The following is a 23,455-nucleotide window of genomic DNA, read 5'->3' as shown; positions in this document are numbered from 1 at the left end:
CCGCTGGCAGGTGCCCACCCTGCCAGGGACCTTGCCGCTGTTGTGGTACCCCGAGCGAGTGCCCACCTCGCTTAATATTTAGATTTAAGGCCGGTGCCCACCCGGCATTGCTCCGTGTATTCACCGCCGCGGCCCCGAGTGAGAGGAGGAAGCAGCGCCCGCCTTCAAGCCCGGGCTGCGCTGGGATTGGCCCAGCCGGCCGAGCCCCCTTCCGCGTCATCGCAGGCGTAGGAGGAGAGAGCCGGAAGGAGGAAGCAGCCTGCACCGACCGTCCCGAGGCTCCCGAGCACAGGAGGAGCCCCGGGGAAAGAGAACGTCCCTCCGCGGCCCCGGAGAGTCCCGAGGAGCGGGAGCTCTCCTCCAGCAGCCGCCGGACCCGGTGAGTGCCTGTAAGGGGAGAGGGGCGTCGGGACACATTGTCGGTGTCCGCCCCTCCCCCCGTAGTGCAATCTCGCAGGGGAGGGCCACCATTTTAAAAACAGCACCTGTGCCTGTGATAGAAAGGGACAGTATCATCCACCCCCCCATGTCTCCTTCTGCTCTGTCCACCAATGGGGCAACAGTGAGCTCCCAATAGCAGTGTTCCTTAAGGGCTATCATCATACATTGGTACTTAAAGTGGTCGCTCGCCACTTGCAGCCTAAAGTCAAATTCCTCTCCCAGGTGCGTCCCCCGCATCGGCACAAGTTTAGCCTCCAGCAAAAGGCCTTGCTGTAAAGCTCCTGTATTTCCACCACTGTCCCATTGTTACCTGCCAAACACTTTCAATGACAGTCATACTGTTACTTGAATGAAATGTTCGCAAATGCTGTCGGTGCCATCCTTGTGCCTACGACCTCTTTAACAAGCCTTTTTTTGTTTAAGTTTGATCGTGAAGAGATGTCCAACACTGAATACAACCGCGCGCACATTTGAAACTAGCTCTCGCAGTATTGAAAAGTGAGAATATTCAATTAACTGATATGTATTCTCCCCACTAAGTAGACTAGTTCAGAGGATCACTACTTTCAAGTGCATAAATGTATATTCCTAGGCATTCACTGGTATCCTCCAGATTATTAAACTCGTGTTATCCCCGCAACCTTCTTTATTTTTCTCTTCCGTGGGTTCTTTCTGGCAGGTTCTTCATACACCTTTTAAATGTGAAACTTCCGAATAAAAGGCTGGTCAAGTTTTTCATCCCGATCGTGTTTTTTCCAGGTGTGCCATATATAAATTGGTGCAAGATCTTTACAAGTGTTCATCGACCTACTTTTGTAATGAGAACAGCGAGTGCCGCCAATTCCTGTTTTTGCCATTTCAAAACAAGAGTGAAGAGGATGCAGTTGTTTGCTGGACATTCCGTGAGCCTTATTCGGTCTGGAGAGAGCCACTTATCGGACTAGTATTCCGCGTTAAGCATGCGCAGGGCAGCAATGAGTCATTTGTTTTTGTGCTCTTTCCAACATCAATGAGTGCAACTCCCCCCACCCCCTTCTAAATCCAGGCAAGATTTTGTTGTGCTCTTTCCAACACCGATGAGCGCACTCTTCCCCCCCCCCCCCCCCCCCCCCACCCCCCAATTCTAAATCCAGGCAATGAATCTGTGATTGACCTCCAGGGTCTTATGTTGGGCTTTTCTTAGATAGCGGCGTGGCTGGAGAGAATTCTGGCACCCTTGCTGATCGTAGTGAATTAAATGAGGCAGCAGGGGGTCCTTTTGTGACTGGCAGGTGTACACAAACATCCCGGGTCCTTGCCCAGCTCACCTTAATCACTGTGTCAGCATGGGTCAGGTGAAGGGAGAGCAAGGACGGGGGTTAAAGGGGTTTTAAAAACATTGCCCGCTCTTTGGTAATGAAGTACTAAAACCATGTTAAACTGGCAATTTAGAAGAGAACGGGCAGGGACAAGGCTGGATCAATTTTGGGAAGGGTGCTGCGGTTGGCCCAACAGATCTGGGGTGTCACCTCAAAAAATTGGTGCCACTGGCTCAGCTCGCCCATGCTAAAGGCTAGCCCTGCTCTGAACTGAGGGGGAAGCACCCAAAAATAACAATACACTTGAATAGAACACCTAAAGCAAAAAGCTGGAACGTGTAGATTTAGTTTTGCAACAAGTGTAGTTGTTTGCCAACACCTCAGCTAAGTCACCCACACATTTTCCACATCATAAATCTCACACCATCACGGAACATATCAACTTTAATTTTGCACCATTGTGAATATGTACATTTTACAACAGACTTGTAGTATAAAGGATAAAAGTACACGTATTCCACCCGCAATACAGCTGGAATGTATGGAGTTACGTTTGCATAAAACTTCACCTTTCTTTTTGCACATGTGACAAGCACAAAACTAATACCACAAGCGCTACAAGTATTCTCACAAACACAAAATAAAAGTAAAACATTTGGAATTTAAATTGGTACACATTACACAGATGTCATTTTAATTTACAAATTTGCCGCATTGTGCACAGGAACAGCCAGCACCACTTTTTACATTTTTTATAACAAACCATCAAGAAAGTAGTCACTGACAGTTGCTTGCTCGCTGCCGCCTGTCTGTCCCTTCCTCACTGTCAGTCCTGGCGCTCTGCACACTCTCCCCTCCTTCGCCCCAACCGACCTCCTTCTCACTGTCCCTCACTCTCTTCCTAGTTCTCGGTGCCTGCCCCTCACACTGTGCCCTGCTGCCCGAGCACCGCAGGGGGCACAGACAGGCACGGCATGGGGGCATGACCGGATACTGCACGGGGCACGAACTGTCAGCATGGGGGCACGGACTGGCACAACACGGGGGCACGGACTGGCACCGCAGGGGGCACGGACCGGTACAGCATGGGAACAGGGACCGGTACAGCATGGGGGCACGCAGGGGGCACGGACAGGCACAGCAAGGGGCATGACCGGATACTGCACGGGGCACAGACCGGTACAGCATGGGAGCACAGACAGGCACAGCATGGGGGCATGGCCGGATACTGCACGGGGCACGGACTGACACAGCATTCGGCCACGCACTGGCACAACACGGGACACGCACAGCATGGGGGCACAGACTTGCACAGCATGGGGCATGGCCAGGTACGGCACGGAGGCACGGACTGGCAGAGCATGGGGCATAGAAAGACAGTGCACAGGGGCGTAGGCAGGCGCTGGATGGATTCATTATCAGGCAGTGCACAGTGGCATGTAAAGGCAGGGTACAGGGGGATAGACAGGCACTGCATTGATACATGTCAGGCACTGCATTGATATGGAAAGGCAGTGCACAGGGCCGTGAGGAGGCACTGCAATGATACATTGTCAGGCAGAGCACAATAGCATGCGAAGGTAGTGCACAGGGGTGTGGGCAGGCAATGCATTGATACATTGTAAAGCTGTACACAATGGCATGTAAGGTCAGGGGCTAGACAGGCCCTGCATGTGCACAGCAACGTGGGCAGGCACTGCATTGAATCATCGTCAGTGCACAGGGCGTGAGCAGGCGCTGCATCGATACATTGCACACTAGAGTATTAAAGGGCTGCTGAGACCCAGAGATGCTGTTGTGACCAGGTTATGAAGGCACCTAGAAGGCCAGAGTCAAACAAGCAGACCGTGGGCACCCAAAAAATGCCATTGCAATAGAAAACTCGATCATAAATTGCTCTTACAATAGTGGAAAATCTGCCAGAATGGCGCATTTACCACCGCAGGAAAGGAGCATTGCGAGGGCCGTCAGAGCAACATGCAGTGAGAAAATACAAGCTCAGGAGTGTGTGAGTTTTTGCAAACATTTTCCAAACTGTTTGACCATCCTAGAAGTGGGCGAATGGATGAGTGGGCAGATGGATGAGTGGGCGGATGGATGAGTGGGCGGATGGATGAGTGGGCGGATGGATGAGTGGGCGGATGGATGAGTGGGCGGATGGATGGATGAGTAGGTGGAAGGATGAGTGGATGGATGAGTAGGTGGAAGGATGAGCGGGCGGATGGGTGGGTGGAAGGATGAGCAGATGGATGAGTGAGAGGATGGATGAGCGGGTGGAAGGATGAGCAGATTGATGAGTGGGCGGATGGATGTGTGAGCGGATGGATGAATAGGTGGAAGGATGAGTGGATGAATGAGTAGGTGGGCAGCTGGAGGGAGGGACGAGGGAGCGGATGTATGATGAGGTCGGCGGGCGCCTGCTTTGATAGATGAGTGGGTACCGGAATGGACAAGTGGGCAGCTGGGTGGGTGAATGAAGAGATTGGCAAGCGCATGCGTAGATAGATGAGCGGGTGGATCAGTGGCTGGGTGTTCAGATGGGTTAGATGAGTGGTTGAATTTGCTATTGTAAATGACAATGCCATTTATGTTAAAAAAAAACATAAATAAAAAAAATTTCAAGAGAAATGCCAATAGCTCTAACTTTAACAAAGGCAAAACCATTGCATTGTAAATGCTTGTTCTATGCTTCCTCCCGTTTTAACTTGCCCATCCACCTTGCACTGCATTTTATAGATCTGCCTGGAACTTGACAGGGCAAGACATTTTAATTTACGCTCATTGTCTGCCAGATTTTCATGTTAGTTGGTTAAATGGTGTAATTTTATTAGCAAACTAAACATCTCCTTTTAAAAGTGTGCACATAACACACATGTACGTCTACACACATGTACGTCGCCACTGTGTAGTTTAGTTTCAGCCGCACTCGCTGCATGATGTGCCAGGAACTATTAACCCTAAGGACGGATCTGCACCAAATTTTGCATCCACTTGTCTGTCGGCTCCATACTGGCATATTAATTTTTATGCAGATCCATGCAAGGTTATTAAAAAAAAATGTGTTGTCCCATTTAACTCCCATAAGACATTTTGCCAAAGCCGCTGAGCGGATTTTCCAGCAAACTTAACTTAAAAGCAAAACTTTCATGAAAAAGTGTGCTTAGCCTGGTTTGCGTGTCAGTATTTTTTGTAGACAGAAGCGTTTGAAACAAAGTTGGCAAGTGGACTTTAATGGATTAGTGATTTTGTAAGGTTTGCGAATCTGATCAGTGAATATCAGCAGGAGGGGGTGTTTGAAATTAACTGGGGGAAAAAATAGTTAAGAACTGAGTTATGGTTTTGGCACAAATGCGCAGAAGCACTAAAATTCACCAGTTCTGGTATGCAACGCATGGCCGCGCGGAATGCATAGATAGTGGATGCTGCTGGAGAGAGAGGCGGAGGCAGTTGTGTGCATTGAATGAGCCATGACGGCTCGTAACTGTAAAACAATGAGATAAGAAAGGCAGATGTCGGCTGCGCGCGTTCACGCACACATGCACGCAAGCTTTAGGCCAGGGTAGCACTTTGAAATCCCCCTTACTGAAGTTGAGCAAGCAGCGCATGCGCTGCTCTAGGTTCGACCTAAAAAAGCAGTAGTCAAAGTCAAAGTCAAAATTATGTTTATTATGACCGTAGTCTTTAAACAAACAAGCAGTGAGCATAACACACTAAGAGGAGTGTATACAGTAAAACCTATACTTATTTTTAAAAAAGTTATTCTTTAAAACAATTCTACATTTCAATTCCAAAAATACAAAGTCCAGTTATAAAATACTAGTCACCTCTAAAAGTTACAAATGCCTTAAAACGTGTTATAAAAAATTTAAAATCCTATTCACTTTTCTCACCATCCTAACAGTTTCGGTCAATAAAACTTCATACAGAACTACATTTCCCTAGGTTCTCAGTACCTCTGGGTCACTTTTAAAAATTTCCCTAGGGCAATTGCGATGTCAATGGAGGGTACTTCTGTTAGGAGGCTGGCTGCCTGCGTCCTTGTTTTAATTCCATATTTTAGGAAAACTGGGCGCAGCCATAGTTTTCTCTGTTCAAGGAGAAACAGGCAGTCCAACAGAATGTGCAGCCAGTCACACTTAGTTCTCAGGTTACACTTGCAGCGGCCTTCTTGATCTAGGAATGTGCCTTTGAGCTCTTTGTTTATTATCCACGGGTTAATCCCAATTCGACTCCTCAGGATCTCTTGCCTAAACCCGCGGTTAGGTAGTCTATCAACGTAGGGGAACCAGTTTCCGTTGGGCCAAGCCTTTAGCATATGCGCCACTGATTTTTTGTTTGTTAAGTATCCTAAATCAATCGCTTTAGAAACTTCCCTCCCCCTTTGTTTCAGCTCCCCTTTGGTACTTAGGACCTGCAACGTTTCCTGGTCCCAATCAATCTCTAGTGAGTTGCAGATTCCTTTCAATTTGTCCCTGCAGACTTTTGCCCATTTTAACTCACTTCTCAATATTTCATTGCGACACCAATATGCGACTTTTTGGCTCTCGGGGTCTTCCAATCTCTTCCAAAATCTAATCACGGCCATCTGGGTTTGTATTTTCCAGGATTTTGAGGCTATTTCTAGCCTGATGGCTTGTGTCATCGAAGATCGAGGAAGGGATAAGAGTCTTTTTAAGCAATTTCCCTCTATCACGTCCCAGGACCCTTTACCGCTCAAATAAAGGATCTCTGCGCCATATAAAATTTGAGAGGGTATCATTGCTTCGAAAGCTCTCAGCATAGGTCGGTGTGACATCTCTCCATACACCCCATTAAACCTTTTTAACCCACATATGGAGGAAAGTGCCTTCGCTTTTTGGGTATCCAGATGGGAGTTCCAATTTAAAACTCTATTGAACCACAAACCCAGATATCGATATTCATTAACCGTCTCCAGTTTGAGGTCGCCTATATACCAGGAAAATTTACTTATCTTTTTCCCGAAGCATAGGGTTTTAGTTTTGTCTAAATTGATTGTTAGGAATTTTTTGTCACAATATGTTTTGAAGGCGTTAAGCTTCCTTTGTAGGCCCCTCTCGGTCTGGTCTACTATCACCAGATCGTCTGCGTACAATAGGCAGGGTATTTTATTGCCATCCATTTTGGGGCTGGCGCTGCCCTCCACCTCTAAATGTGCCGGGAGATCTGACAGGAAGATTGAGAAGAGCTGTGGGGCCAGCACACAGCCTTGTCTTAATCCATTCTCTATGGGTATTTTTGGTGTTAAGGATCCGACCTTATCCTTAATTACTTGCCCCCAGTTTTCCCTGTGGAGTTCTTTTATTATAGTGAGTAGATCATTGGGAATCTTCAGCCTCTCTAATAACTCCCATAGGCAGGCCCGATCCACTGAATCAAAGGCAGCTCTGAAGTCGACAAAACAGCAGCATAATTTGCCGTTCTGTTCCGTCGACTTCTTCGCCATCGCCCATAGTGCAAATCCGTGGTCTATTGTAGAATGGCCTGCTCTAAATCCCCCCTGTTCTGTGGGTATTATTTGAAACTTATCTACCCATACATTCAATTGTTTCAACAAAATTTTAGAGAACACCTTCTCGCCTATATCTAGCAGATTGATTAGCCGGTAATTTTGTGGCTCTTCCTTGCTCCCTTTCTTATGAATTGGCCTAATTATTGCCCCCTTCCAAGTTGGTGGCATTACCCCTTCTTTTAGGACTACCTGGAACATCTTGGCAAGAAATCTTGCCCACCATTTTACCTCAGATTTCAAAATTATAGCAGGAAGATTGTCCGGGCCTGCTGCCCGAGTTAGCTTAAGTTCCCTTATTGTGCGCTCGACGTAGTCTTCATTAAATTGTAGTAATAGGTCATCTGAGATTTCTTGCCATACTTTGTGCTCCACCTCCTCTCTAGAAGCCCTTGCCCCATACAGTTTCCCTATGTACCCTTCCCATGCAGCCTCACTCACCACACAGTTCAGGTCTCCATCTGGTGTTCCCGCTACCGACTTTACTAATCTCCAAAATTGCCTTAGGTTTTTATCCTCTATGGCTTCTAGTAAAAAAGCAGTAAGTACCAAACCCACGCTGCTTTTTCTGGAGCGTGGTGAGGTCACCATGGGGCAGTAAAACAGACTTGGTAGGAACCGAGTCCAAGGCCGGAGCAATCAGACCACTGGCACCGGGTGGGGCACCATGTGCAGGAGCACTAGTGGGGTCAGGAGGCTGGAAGGGCAGCAGGGCCTTACCCTTAGCCCTTTTCTATCTAATAATATTTGACTTACTTTGGCTTGACTTAAATGAAACGAAGTACTGTTTTTAAATAAAATTCTGTTTTTCCCTACATTTCAGTTCTTTCCTAGGTCATCCAGCCTCGTCGCAGTGGTGGTTCTTGTGTGGGGTACGGACCAATTGGCCCACTCCATCTTCACGTAGTTTACGGGTGATGTTTGGCTGCATCCTGAGTTAGTTTAACTTTAATTTGAGTTCAATTGCCATTCAAACATGCCTTGCTTGTGCACATTCAGCTTCAGTGATGTTTTGATGTTTTCCTGCTTCTGGGGCTCTTTCCATGTTTGTCTGTGTTTCCTGGATGTCCTAAGGACCCAGAGCCCCCACTCTCTGCACAGTTAGCAGAGTTGGTGACCTTCATATAACTTATATCTTTGGGGTGCTATAGGTCCGGGGGGCGCGCAGTGTGGTCAATGTGCATTTTGTGCAGCAAGGGATGAATGTAGTCAGTAACTGACTTCCAGATTCCAACCCCAGTGAGTTAATACCACATAACAAGTGACTCAAGAGAAAAACGCATCTTATATTACACATATTGTTCCTAAATACAGTGCTACCCTCTGCCAATTAATACCTAATGTATAAAGGTATGATAAACAATATGGATTTCATTTTTATTTCTGTATTCCTCACATTTGTCATGCTAGTGGCCCTTGTGGGATCGAATGAAAGGGGCGGGATTGTGCCTATATATGACCAGAATAAGAATAGATAACCTCAGGAGAGTTATGTATGGTAGTGTATGTATCATGAATCTAACTGCAAGATGCAAGATGCAGTGCCACTTTTTACAAAACATTTTTATGTCTGCAGCAGTATTCCAAACTTGAAGTGCTGCAGGACGTCTGGTTAAAAAAATCTGATTACAAATAAACATATTCCACATATGGTTTTGCCTATATATATAGATCCAAAACAAGGAGTGGACTCCAATGTAAGGGAGTCAGAGAACAACGTGCATATTATTAAACGGAAGCTAGAGAAATTACGCCATAATGAAATCTCCAAGTGGTGGGAGTTTAGATCCCTCGGTAAATACCTCGATGTTGGGAGGATTCCGAGGGGCTTGAGAGTGCTGACAGCTCCCACATACAAAAATCTCGACCCGAAAATGCTCGGGAGTGGGCAGCAAATAATGCAATTACTTCTGAAAACATGATGAAAATATTAATTAAGCATGCTGCAAAAGATTGAAAATATTAATTGAGATTACTAAAATGGAAAAAGAGTTGACTAAAATCCTGGGTGAAGCAGAGATGAGCAAATTTAATGCAGATTTAAATGGGTGGCAAACAAATAATTACTGAAAGAAAGGCAACAAAATTCCAACGAGATCAGCTTGATGATATGCATGGGCAAATCTATACATTTGCACGCAGATTTGTTGGCATCCGCAAACAGAGACTTTCCAAAGCCCCAGATACTCGAGGAAAACAAGTGGGAGTACAAGCAGAAAAACGGTTTATTTTTATTGACTGCCCATGTGAACAAGGCAGGTGCTGAAACGAGTCATGCTGTTTTAAAATAAACCCTCAAACTGAATAGCTAACTGTGCTCCTGTGTTTGTGTCCGATTTTATAAAGATCAGGTTTGGTCGGAATATATATATATATATATATATATATATATATATATATATATATATATATATATATATATATATATATATATATATATATATATATATATATATATATATGAAAGCTCTCTCCCTCCCGGTCCCGGGTGGAAAATGAAGACAGCACACGTGGGAATTCTCGTTGTTAGCAATCTTTACTCGCACAGACGCGTTTCGGAAGCTACGCTCCCTTCCTCAATGTTTACACCGTAATGCGCGACCTGGCGCCATTTTATTTCAAATTTACAAACAACACATGTTGGTAGATGTAGAGAGAGGACTGACGCAAGAGCGCCATCTTGCTAGTACAAACATTCCCTGTATTAGCATGCATAAAATTAAATGTCACATTTCATTTATGATTGTTAATGTCAATGAAACATTTAAAAAAACCTCTCATATTTATGACGAGAAATTTACAACGTAATTTTGCCGTGGATCGGCAGGTAACCCTCTCCTTAGCACAATGGGCAATGGACTGTGATCTCGCCGTGGATCGGCTTGTGGCAACTCGAAGGTTGCCTTTTAAGTTTCCATTAACCCCATGTGCAAATTTATACCACACAGTGTTGATTGATAATTATCAAAATATTAAAAAAGGTTGCTAAATATGAAACCATAATCCAGAAGTTACCAAGAATACTACACGATTATCAAGTACATGGTGCCATGATAGTGAAAAAAGCTCTTATTTCATTCTAAAGCACAATTACTCACAGAAGAACACATATTTTGGAAACCAAAATCCTTAAGCTGTAATAACAACAAGATAGTCCTCACTTCGGATACTGCAGTATTGGCATTTAGCTCCCTAAATGCACGGTGAGTTCCTCCCCACAGTTGAGTCCCAAGGGGGCCTTTGTCTGGCAGTCTATAATATAACGGGATTCTAACCTACGAAGTTTCTGTAGTTTATCCCCACCCCTTATGTTGTCAGAAATTGCGTCCAAGCAGAAGTATTGTAACAGATTCCTGTCGCCCTTATGTTTAATGGAAAAATGTCTTGCGACAGGGTATGTAAAATCTCTGTTAACTATGGCTCGCATATGTTCTAGAATACGCAGTTTCACGGGGTTTATAGTGCTGCCTATGTATCTAAGCCCGCAAGGGCAGAGGAGGCAATAGACCGCAAATGGGGAAGTACAGGTAAGGAATTGATTAATCCTCTTTTTCTTTTTGCAACCCACAAGTTCGTAAGAAAGAACCCTTTTACTGTTGGCACAGGCCTTGCATCGGCCACATGGGAAGAACCCTTTTGCATCTCTCAATTTCCCTGTACGTGTGGGGATGGGTGACAGGTGACTATGTACCAAAGTATCCCTCAACGAACGTGCCCTTCTGAAAGTAATTAAGGGATTTACAGGATTGTCATTCCCAATGATATTGTCTTTCTGCAATATATGCCAATGTCTTTTCAGGATGTTCCTCAATTGTTGACAATCTTGGGAATATGATGTTATCATCCTGAATTTTTCTGCATCACTAGTGGGTTTTTGTTTCTTAACAAACAGAGTCTGTCTGGGTTGTGTCCTTACTCTGTCTAAGGTATTACATAACATCTGCTTGTTATACCCCCTGGCCTCGAATCTATTGATACTTTCCCGGGCTGCTAGTTCAAAATCGTCATTTGTGGAGCAGTTCCGTTTCAACCGCAGAAGCTCACCATAAGGTATACTCCTGATGAGTTTCTGAGGATGACTACTTGACGCATGTAGCGTGCTATTCCCTGCTGTGGGCTTCCTATAAAGGTAGGTCCGAATGCTGTTATCCACGACTTCAATCTTTAGATCTAGGTATACCGCCTCACTCACACTTGCATGACCAGTGAAAATGAGGTTACAGTTGTTGTCATTTAACACTTTGACATATTCCCAGGCAGTCTCTACTGAACCATTCCAGACTATGCACAAATCGTCAATATAACGATACCATGAGACGATACAGTCTGACCACTGTTCTCTGTCGGAACCCCAGGCCTCCTGCTCCTCCCACCAGCCCACGAATAAATTCGCGTAGCTGGGGGCGAAGCAGGAACCCATGGCGGTACCGGAGAGCTGTCTAAACAAATCATCCTGAAATAAAAAGATGTTATTAAATAAGCAGAATGCAATTAGCTCCATCAGCATAACATTATGTTGGGCATATTTCAGTGGTCTTTTCCCTAGGAAGTACTTAATCGCCTGCATTCCATGTGCATGCTCGATGCTCGTATAGAGACTTGTGATGTCAAGAGTCAATAGACAATAGCCTGGTTGCCATTCAATTGATTCGATCTTTTGAATAAAGTCAGCAGTGTCTCGGATATAGGACTTTAAACCCAAAACCATTTCAAACAGGAAATAGTCCAGAAATTTAGATAGATTCTCGGTTAGGCTGCCCATAGATGAAATAATAGGGCGCCCAGGTGGTTTGTCCATCCTCTTATGTACTTTGGGCAAGTAATAAAAGGTGGGGGTGATGGGATGTGTTGTTTTCAAGAAGAGATACTCTTCGGTATCAAGCATCTGTTTATCATGCCATTTTTTAAGTAGTCCATGCAGTTCTTCAATACTGGACTGGTATCTTTGCTTGGTAGTCAATTCGTAACAAGACTTGTCCTGCAATTGACGCATTGCTTCTTGGACATACTCTGCTCGTGAAAGAATGACAACATTGCCTCCTTTATCTGAAGGTTTACAGATTATGGATGTGTCATCGGCCAGTGTTTTTATGGCCATTCGTTGTTTAGCAGTTAAGTTATGCTGACGTCCGCCAGGTTTTTTGTGTGTGCGCATGCGTCTAAGATCCCTGATTACCAGCTCTGAGAAAGTGTCAATCATATCGGTTTGTGTTAGAGGAACAAACCTCGATTTTAATTTGAGTCCACTTGTGGGAGCCTCTTGTTCGATATCCACAGCCTTTAATCTCTGGGTCAGGCTGTCCGATGGTACGGGTATCGTGTCTACTGTGCTCTCCAGGCGTAATTCTTCCAATAGTTCCAAAGTGGTCAACTCGTTCACTTTCAGTAGGTCAGTATCTTTGTACCGGGATCGGATAATTTTAGCTTCATCCGTTGTTGGTTTGGTTTTGAAGAATTTATGCAGGCAAAGTCTTCTAACGAATTGGAATAGGTCGATCCTGGTCTGGGTATATTCGAGGTTACTGTCCGGGCAAAAGGTTAGTCCCAATTTAAGGACTGATTCCTCTGATGGTGAAAGCGCCCTTTCTGAGAGATTGATGATAGTGAGATTATCCTTTGTGGTGTCTGAGCCTACCATCTGGATCCCCTTTTGGGTCGTGTCCTGCGTGCACGGGGCGCCGCATCCATTGCTCTTCCTCTTCCTCTGCCACTTGCGACCGCCCCGTCTGGTTTTCCTTCTTCGTCTTCTGGGGGTTTGTTCTTCCCCCCCCTCAGCCAGGTTAAACGCATCACTTGTACCTCCGTTTGAAAAGGGGTACCCTCAGTCTGCGGCAGGGCTCCAGTGTCATCTCCAGACAGTTCACCTTCAGTGACCTCAGATTCCGATGTTTCTACATTTATCGGTGCAGCCGCACCTGCAGCTTTGTTTCTTAATAGGTCCTTCCGTGTTTGGTCGTACTTTTTAGAGAACGTCAGGACTCGTCCCATAGCATAGTCTCTTTCGTCTCTGTCAAATTTCTCTTGTTTGCGTGTACGTATCTTGTTCTCATATTTTTCCAGGCGTTTCTTCATCTGGGCTCTCAGCTGTTCCTGTTGTTCCTTGGGGCAATGGACTGTGATGCTAGAAATCCTGGTTCAATTCGCTTGGAGCGACAGAGACAAGGTCCTCAAAGAAATTGAAACTATGGAGGCAGAACTAGCAACCAACGAGGATAAGGAACAACAGAAACAGCTGAGAGCCCAGATGAAGAAACGCCTGGAAAAATATGAGAACAAGATACGTACACGCAAACAAGAGAAATTTGACAGAGACGAAAGAGACTATGCTATGGGACGAGTCCTGACGTTCTCTAAAAAGTACGACCAAACACGGAAGGACCTATTAAGAAACAAAGCTGCAGGTGCGGCTGCACCGATAAATGTAGAAACATCGGAATCTGAGGTCACTGAAGGTGAACTGTCTGGAGATGACACTGGAGCCCTGCCGCAGACTGAGGATACCCCTTTTCAAACGGAGGTACAAGTGATGCGTTTAACCTGGCTGAGGGGGGGGAAGAACAAACCCCCAGAAGACGAAGAAGGAAAACCAGACGGGGCGGTCGCAAGTGGCAGAGGAAGAGGAAGAGCAATGGATGCGGCGCCCCGTGCACGCAGGACACGACCCAAAAGGGGATCCAGATGGTAGGCTCAGACACCACAAAGGATAATCTCACTATCATCAATCTCTCAGAAAGGGCGCTTTCACCATCAGAGGAATCAGTCCTTAAATTGGGACTAACCTTTTGCCCGGACAGTAACCTCGAATATACCCAGACCAGGATCGACCTATTCCAATTCGTTAGAAGACTTCGCCTGCATAAATTCTTCAAAACCAAACCAACAACGGATGAAGCTAAAATTATCCGATCCCGGTACAAAGATACTGACCTACTGAAAGTGAACGAGTTGACCACTTTGGAACTATTGGAAGAATTACGCCTGGAGAGCACAGTAGACACGATACCCGTACCATCGGACAGCCTGACCCAGAGATTAAAGGCTGTGGATATCGAACAAGAGGCTCCCACAAGTGGACTCAAATTAAAATCGAGGTTTGTTCCTCCAACACAAACCGATATGATTGACACTTTCTCAGAGCTGGTAATCAGGGATCTTAGACGCATGCGCACACACAAAAAACCTGGCGGACGTCAGCATAACTTAACTGCTAAACAACGAATGGCCATAAAAACACTGGCCGATGACACATCCATAATCTGTAAACCTTCAGATAAAGGAGGCAATGTTGTCATTCTTTCACGAGCAGAGTACGTCCAAGAAGCAATGCGTCAATTGCAGGACAAGTCTTGTTACGAATTGACTACCAAGCAAAGATACCAGTCCAGTATTGAAGAACTGCATGGACTACTTAAAAAATGGCATGATAAACAGATGCTTGATACCGAAGAGTATCTCTTCTTGAAAACAACACATCCCATCACCCCCACCTTTTATTACTTGCCCAAAGTACATAAGAGGATGGACAAACCACCTGGGCGCCCTATTATTTCATCTATGGGCAGCCTAACCGAGAATCTATCTAAATTTCTGGACTATTTCCTGTTTGAAATGGTTTTGGGTTTAAAGTCCTATATCCGAGACACTGCTGACTTTATTCAAAAGATCGAATCAATTGAATGGCAACCAGGCTATTGTCTATTGACTCTTGACATCACAAGTCTCTATACGAGCATCGAGCATGCACATGGAATGCAGGCGATTAAGTACTTCCTAGGGAAAAGACCACTGAAATATGCCCAACATAATGTTATGCTGATGGAGCTAATTGCATTCTGCTTATTTAATAACATCTTTTTATTTCAGGATGATTTGTTTAGACAGCTCTCCGGTACCGCCATGGGTTCCTGCTTCGCCCCCAGCTACGCGAATTTATTCGTGGGCTGGTGGGAGGAGCAGGAGGCCTGGGGTTCCGACAGAGAACAGTGGTCAGACTGTATCGTCTCATGGTATCGTTATATTGACGATTTGTGCATAGTCTGGAATGGTTCAGTAGAGACTGCCTGGGAATATGTCAAAGTGTTAAATGACAACAACTGTAACCTCATTTTCACTGGTCATGCAAGTGTGAGTGAGGCGGTATACCTAGATCTAAAGATTGAAGTCGTGGATAACAGCATTCGGACCTCCCTTTATAGGAAGCCCACAGCAGGGAATAGCACGCTACATGCGTCAAGTAGTCATCCTCAGAAACTCATCAGGAGTATACCTTATGGTGAGCTTCTGCGGTTGAAACGGAACTGCTCCACAAATGACGATTTTGAACTAGCAGCCCGGGAAAGTATCAATAGATTCGAGGCCAGGGGGTATAACAAGCAGATGTTATGTAATACCTTAGACAGAGTAAGGACACAACCCAGACAGACTCTGTTTGTTAAGAAACAAAAACCCACTAGTGATGCAGAAAAATTCAGGATGATAACATCATATTCCCAAGATTGTCAACAATTGAGGAACATCCTGAAAAGACATTGGCATATATTGCAGAAAGACAATATCATTGGGAATGACATTCCTGTAAATCCCTTAATTACTTTCAGAAGGGCACGTTCGTTGAGGGATACTTTGGTACATAGTCACCTGTCACCCATCCCCACACGTACAGGGAAATTGAGAGATGCAAAAGGGTTCTTCCCATGTGGCCGATGCAAGGCCTGTGCCAACAGTAAAAGGGTTCTTTCTTACGAACTTGTGGGTTGCAAAAAGAAAAAGAGGATTAATCAATTCCTTACCTGTACTTCCCCATTTGCGGTCTATTGCCTCCTCTGCCCTTGCGGGCTTAGATACATAGGCAGCACTATAAACCCCGTGAAACTGCGTATTCTAGAACATATGCGAGCCATAGTTAACAGAGATTTTACATACCCTGTCGCAAGACATTTTTCCATTAAACATAAGGGCGACAGGAATCTGTTACAATACTTCTGCTTGGACGCAATTTCTGACAACATAAGGGGTGGGGATAAACTACAGAAACTTCGTAGGTTAGAATCCCGTTATATTATAGACTGCCAGACAAAGGCCCCCTTGGGACTCAACTGTGGGGAGGAACTCACCGTGCATTTAGGGAGCTAAATGCCAATACTGCAGTATCCGAAGTGAGGACTATCTTGTTGTTATTACAGCTTAAGGATTTTGGTTTCCAAAATATGTGTTCTTCTGTGAGTAATTGTGCTTTAGAATGAAATAAGAGCTTTTTTCACTATCATGGCACCATGTACTTGATAATCGTGTAGTATTCTTGGTAACTTCTGGATTATGGTTTCATATTTAGCAACCTTTTTTAATATTTTGATAATTATCAATCAACACTGTGTGGTATAAATTTGCACATGGGGTTAATGGAAACTTAAAAGGCAACCTTCGAGTTGCCACAAGCCGATCCACGGCGAGATCACAGTCCATTGCCCATTGTGCTAAGGAGAGGGTTACCTGCCGATCCACGGCAAAATTACGTTGTAAATTTCTTGTCATAAATATGAGAGTTTTTTTTAAATGTTTTATTGACATTAACAATCATAAATGAAATGTGACATTTAATTTTATGCATGCTAATACAGGGAATGTTTGTACTAGCAAGATGGCGCTCTTGCGTCAGTCCTCTCTCTACATCTACCAACATGTGTTGTTTGTAAATTTGAAATAAAATGGCGCCAGGTCGCGCATTACGGTGTAAACATTGAGGAAGGGAGCGTAGCTTCCGAAACGCGTCTGTGCGAGTAAAGATTGCTAACAACGAGAATTCCCACGTGTGCTGTCTTCATTTTCCACCCGGGACCGGGAGGGAGAGAGCTTTCATGTTTTAAAGCGCGAAGCTCTGACGCGCTTAGACTTGCACCCGCTGTGAGAGTGCCCCGTAATTTGGAGCAGTGAGCCTGGATATATATATATATATATATATATATATATATATATATTTTCAGGGGCGTAGCTAGAGCTTGTGGCGCCCGGGGCTACCCCTCAGATTGCCGCCCCTGGGGGGGGGGGGTCGGGGTGGGAGGGTGCTGGGGAAAAAGGACGGTGAGCACTTGAAAGATGTCCGAGTACTCCGAGGATCGACACGTAGTATTACTGCTAACAGTTACCTTGATCATACAAGTTACATTTATTTATTTATAAAGTTTGTTATAGCATGAACTTGATCCCGAAGGATCAAAAAAACAAAACAAAAGACAGACTACCACCAACCATCACCACTCTGCTACCCACCAACAACACACTAACGCCCCATTGGACCGCCTTAAAATATCTCTGCATCACTTTACCACTATACCATCTCAATACTCTCCCACACCACCACGCTGGCAACCCCACCTCAGCCCTAGACACTCCCCAATCAACACACAACCACCTCAGCACTACCACTTAGCACCTTCCAGCACCACAACACTATTTACTACCACCCAATGCAAATCACAAGTAAACCAAGCACTACATTTCTCCAACAATATAATCCAACCACATTACAGCATCGCAAAATAAATGCCCTGCTAACCCCGACTGCAGTAAAACTGGTATAACAATACCACCTTCCTCTATTCCACCACAGCGCTATCACCAATACCATAGCAATACCACGTGAGAGACCAACATTACCATCTGTCACTACCAAACTACGATTCCCCATCACACCACTACATAATCCCATATCCCAAGCTGTAGCACCCCCTCACATTACAACCACTTCTCCTCTGACAAACACACTATCCCAGTTACACTGCCACCTGACTCCCAGCTCAGAGTACCACACACCTACCCCACCACTCCAATAACTTCCAGAAAAGTCCACCACTGAGTCCCAACATCACACTGCCACCCGGTGAAGTAACGGTCCAACACTGCACAACTGAGGAAGGATGAAAACAAGTCAAATTACAAACCATCCCAGGGTATCAATACTAGCAGCACATGTACATACACAAGTAGAAAAGTATCACATACTTCACAGTGTTCGTATATAGGGGTTGTTGCAAAATTATTTCTGTATCACCCCTCTCTAAAACTAAAGTAACTAATAAGCCATTGGTTCTCTCTCTAACTATCTCTTAACTATCACAAGAGTATTCAAGCTCTTGTGATAGTTAATCTAAATCTACTATAACCATGAGAGTATGTGATGCTTCTGTGTGTGTTACCATAAGACAGGACACACAGAAAAGCTGTGCAGCAGGTTACAGGAAGCAGATGTATCTATCACTCAGGCACTTCGAACCCTTATGTTAGCAAGCGCTGACACTCTCTAACTCGTTATAACCAGTGTATTCTGGTTGTGATTTCCGTGACGATGAAATCCATCATTTGACATTGATTGGTTTGAAGCTGCATTTATATAGCGCTTACTACTCCTGACGAGGTACTAACTTGCTCTTTCATTGTGCGCCCTGCCCTTATTTATGCCAATTTATACTCACGCTGGGAGGTTTGAATGGCAATCCCCAGCCTTATAAAGGTTGGTGTGGTGGAGCAGCAGGCACTGGAGGACTCTGCGCGCTCTGAGGTGATATCCGCGCGCTCTGCTCTCTGCCTGCGCGCCAGACTCACTCTCCACAGCGCACCCGGGCCCCCACGCACACGCTAAGCGCTTAGACTTCAAAAGGTGGTTTTCCTGTTCAGATGGATTGGATTAAAAGCTGAGCTCTGTGTACCTCTACTGCCAGAAGCCCTACAGTCACGAGTCACCAGACTTGCAGGTTATCCAAGGGGAAATTGGGAATTCAGCAGTAACATGTCAACTTGACACTGCCAAAAACAGTCCACGCCTAATTATATCACCCCTGCATAACATGCCAGCTCAATCGAGGAATAACTCTGTCTAAGCTCACCCACCCAGAATAGTACTTGCTCCAGACACTGCTAATTTTACTTCTCACATAAAATAGCTGAGGGTATCCTCTTACCCCCCACGCAGGAGTACCACACGGAATTTGTACAGTGTTTTTGTTCACAATGAATTTAGGTTTCTATTAATTTAATTTTCCACTACACAAAAGACTGCACCCCTGGCATTTACACATCACAGGTAACCTCTCAACTTTGAAACATCTCAACATCGTTTTGCTGCAACAAGATTGATGCCGCTGATCCAACAAGACTGATGCTGCCCTTGAAATTACTAGGAGCCACCAACCCAACCATTACTCAAATATAGCCTTAAGACGGAGTGCTCGCTATTAACTTGCATCTCTAATTGAGCAAACTCATGCAGAATGGCCGGCCGGTATTAGAATTAGAAGTGTTGAGTGCATAGATCCTAACTAACGGCAGAGTGAAAACGAGTCTGGGTGTGTAACACTTGTTGGTGCGTGCCGTCGTGCACAGTGCAATGATTGTGTACAGTAATTGGACGGTCACGGTCAGACCAGGTTCTTTAGAAGGCTCTTTCAAGTAACCCAACACATTCAATACATAGAGAAATGACAGCCCTATTAACTGGGCCAAGAACCAGCAGCATGAAAAAGCAGGAAACTCAAGATAACTCTAGGAAATAAAAGAAAAGCCATTAATATACAAAAACAAAATTGATATTTAAGAATAACTTGTTATATGCTTCATGCCTCACTTCTGCCTTGTCTAAGAGCATCAATGCAGAATTACCACTTTTACTTAATTCAGTAATAGCCAGTTTACAAAATTAAAACGCATGGAAGGCTGAGTAAGACTTGCTAGGTTAATGCCTGTGAGATGCAGACTGTAGTAGATGTCAGCAAAAGGCATTTAACCCAGTGCTTAATTTGTAAAACAATGAGTGACAGGTCTCTCGTCAGAAGGCCACTGCAGCTTGTACCACTGCAATACCGCCAAAGATAGTACCAACACAACTACTAACCATCACACTCCTCCCAGAGTGACAATTCGGACTATTTCAGGCCCCCCCAAATCTATAAGAATGGCTTGGGCGGCAGCTAATTGTCATTGTTAATGTATATTGAAGCACTATTTAACTATTGTTGTGCTCATCTCTAAATTAGCCGGACAGCTCAAATATCCCCTATTGTGTTACCTATGTATCAATCGAGCACTATTAAAAAATTTTCATACGGCCATTCTAATCTAGCACAATTTATTTTGTTCCTCTTCAAATCAGACAAACATATTCTTCAAATAACTCCAGAGGAACCACTGCTGTTTGTTCAATAGACAGATAAGTGACCATGGGCTAATGAATAGGAAAGTCCATCTTACACTACTCAGTGCATACAGCCTTCCAATGTATGCACATTTTTGATCTCTGACCCTTTGCCAAGGATTACCTACCAGATCCTCACTAAGCATGATTGTGGTGCAGCCAATAAAGCACCCGATTAAAAAAAAAAGTTGATAGGGGTTGGTGTGACTAACTCCTGTAGTACTGCTGGATTACTCCTGAATTCCTTAATTTGGGTGGAAATACTCCTTACTTGCTTTAGAGCCTCACTAGCTGTACGCAGTTCCACCATGGGTTCAAAGGCATGTCCTCCACCACTATGTTGGTCTACAGCTCAGATATTTAGAGATATCTACCTCACTGGCGGCAGTCTCTATGCCTTTTTTCAGATTTTATAGAGCGCAAACTCCACGCTACACCCGAAGATATTGGAGCGCTTTACATGAGCACAGCTAACAATGAAAGCAAAGCACGTGATAAACACAGAGATTTAGTAAAAATGTAATCCGATGTGACTCTCAAACTTGTAACAAGAGCCTTGATTATGACATGCCTAGGTCTATAGGTACAAAATGCAACTTGCAATACAAATGTACCACTTTTGTCAACAACTAAAATGCACAGGGAAACTATTATACCTAGAGGTAAGAGGAATGTTACTGATTTAAAATATGTGAAATAGACATCAAGGTGAAAAAAAAGAAAAAGGCGTATTAGTTCGAACAAAGTGCAAAAAGTCATATTAATATTGTAGCAGCAAATTACAAAAAGATGTTATGGGTACGTGTAAGGGTGATCAGATCAAAGGTTAATCCTCACAGCAGCTAATGACAAAACGTTCATGGATACACACAAATAAAAAACATAAACAACGCTCCTCTCAGGGGCTTTCAAAGCTCTTTCTTAAACCATCCAATAATTCAAAGGAAGGTGTGCGCCTTTATGATGGGGGTCTCGGCGGGTGATCCACTGGGGTCCTTAAGCTGGATCCACCAGGTGGGGTCCACAGGCAGCAGAGATTCTTGGCTGCTAAGGTGACAAACTTAACCAACAAAATGTTCATGACATTATCAGGGTTTCCTCACCTGAATTATTTTATAGGTGTTGCGTGCGTGCCGCTGCCGCTGCACCTGGCCGTATGCAGGCTGCAGGCAAGATGCAAGAAGTCAGAAGAAGAGAATAGTCTCCACAGGAGTGCTCCTCCGACTCTTCGACACGAGGGGCGAGCGTAGGGGGCGCGGGGCGGGCGGTGAGCGCGTAACGCGTCACACTGGTACGGTGCGGCGAGGGCTGACCAAAAATGTCCTCACAGGGCCGTCATTGGTTGTGCTAGCGCGCGCAGCGCACGCTGCCCCTAGATTGACGGCCCTGGAGGACTAGTGTGTGTGTGTGTGTGTGTGAGCGAGGCTGGGAGGAGGGGGGGCATTGGGGCAACAACGGTCATCACAATGCTGAATTTAATTTCGAAGTCGAACCTGACCGACAGCAAGCTTACAGTATAAGTACTTATTTATAATGCCCATAAGAACTTGACTTCTCTGTGCAGTGTTTACTTCTTCAGATGATCATGGCATTTGGTAACAAGTGAAGTGATGATAATATTTATATGTAATGCGCCGCCGCCCGCCCTACAGTCACAGAGGCCGCCGCGGCCGCAACGGGCCTTGCCTCGGCCTCAGTCTGTGTCCAGACAGTCAGTGCCAGCCCGTGCGGCTGCGGCTGCCTCAGAAAAGGTGCCGCCTGGGGTGGACCGCCCCCCGCCTCCCCCCACACCCTCCTAGCGGCTGTATATATATTACCTACTGGCGGTCGCCAGTAGGTAGTTATAGTTAGGATTGTTTTCCATAGGGATTCCGCAACATTCTATTGGGAATAACTTTGGCGCCGGTTGAGGGATCTGCCTGAAATTTTTATGAAATTTGCCTCGCGGCGCTCCGCTCCTCCCCTGAAAGTTGGGGGGGGGGCTCGTCAAGCGGGGGCCGAGATAAAAGGGGGGTCCGAAAACGTGTTTTCCCCATGTTAATTTCAATAGGGCGGTTGGACTCACTTTTAGCCCGAACGGCTGAATGGTTTTCCACCAAACTTGGCAAAATTGTAGGGACTGGTAGCCCGATGTGCCTTTGCTATGTCTCAAGATATGTGCTCCAGTGGATTTTGAGTAATTTAGGTTCAAAAAAATATATATATCTATAAAGGAGCCCAGGTACGCGCACCGGGGCGCATACCAGCGCGCTACGCGAGTTCGCGCGCGGAAAGCTGATTGGCTCTCGGGTGTCTGTCAACATTCCAAACAGTCCGGAGCGGCCGCCATCTCGGTAGGATCGAGACACAAGAGGTAGCAAAAACAAAGGGGGAAATGACCAAAAGGGGGCAGGGTAGACCCACCCTGACCCCCTAGGTTTGATGTGGGGGCCATAAAAGGGCCCCGTGGGGCAAAAAAAATATTTCTTTTTTTTTCGATTTGCGCGGGGGGAACGCCCGGTACGCGCACCGGGGAGCGTACCGGGGAGCGTACCATAAGGAATAAAGAATGACAGATTTTTAAAAGAAAGTAGCATTTTTTAATAAATTGGAGGTAGTTCTAAAAAGAACTGTTTTTTTTCTTCTTTTTGTTGTTTTATATTTTTGTTTTTTTTTTGAATATTTTGTACTTTTTTTGGCTTTTATGAACAATTTTATATTTTTTTGTTATTTTTATGGGGTCAAACAAAAAACAGGGAATTGTAAACGGCTCAACTGGAGCAAAAATAATCAGGAACAAATTAAGTTTTTTTTGGGCAATTGTGGTTGTCACCAGCAAGGTTGATGAGATTAATGCTTTGCTCACCATAGGTAATTGTTTTTCCACAAAATATACAAACGATTTTGTATTGTCCAAACTGGGTTTGTATGTTTGGGACCATCACCCTTGTCTCTGGACCCGATGGAGTGGGTTGCTTACTTTTGGAGGTGCTGGGAGAAGATTGGGGAGGGTTTCTGGTCAGTTCT

Source organism: Lissotriton vulgaris, chromosome 5 (assembly GCF_964263255.1).
Source record: "Lissotriton vulgaris chromosome 5, aLisVul1.2, whole genome shotgun sequence".
Taxonomy (NCBI): Eukaryota; Metazoa; Chordata; class Amphibia; order Caudata; family Salamandridae; genus Lissotriton; species Lissotriton vulgaris.
This window is presented reverse-complemented; position numbering follows the sequence as displayed.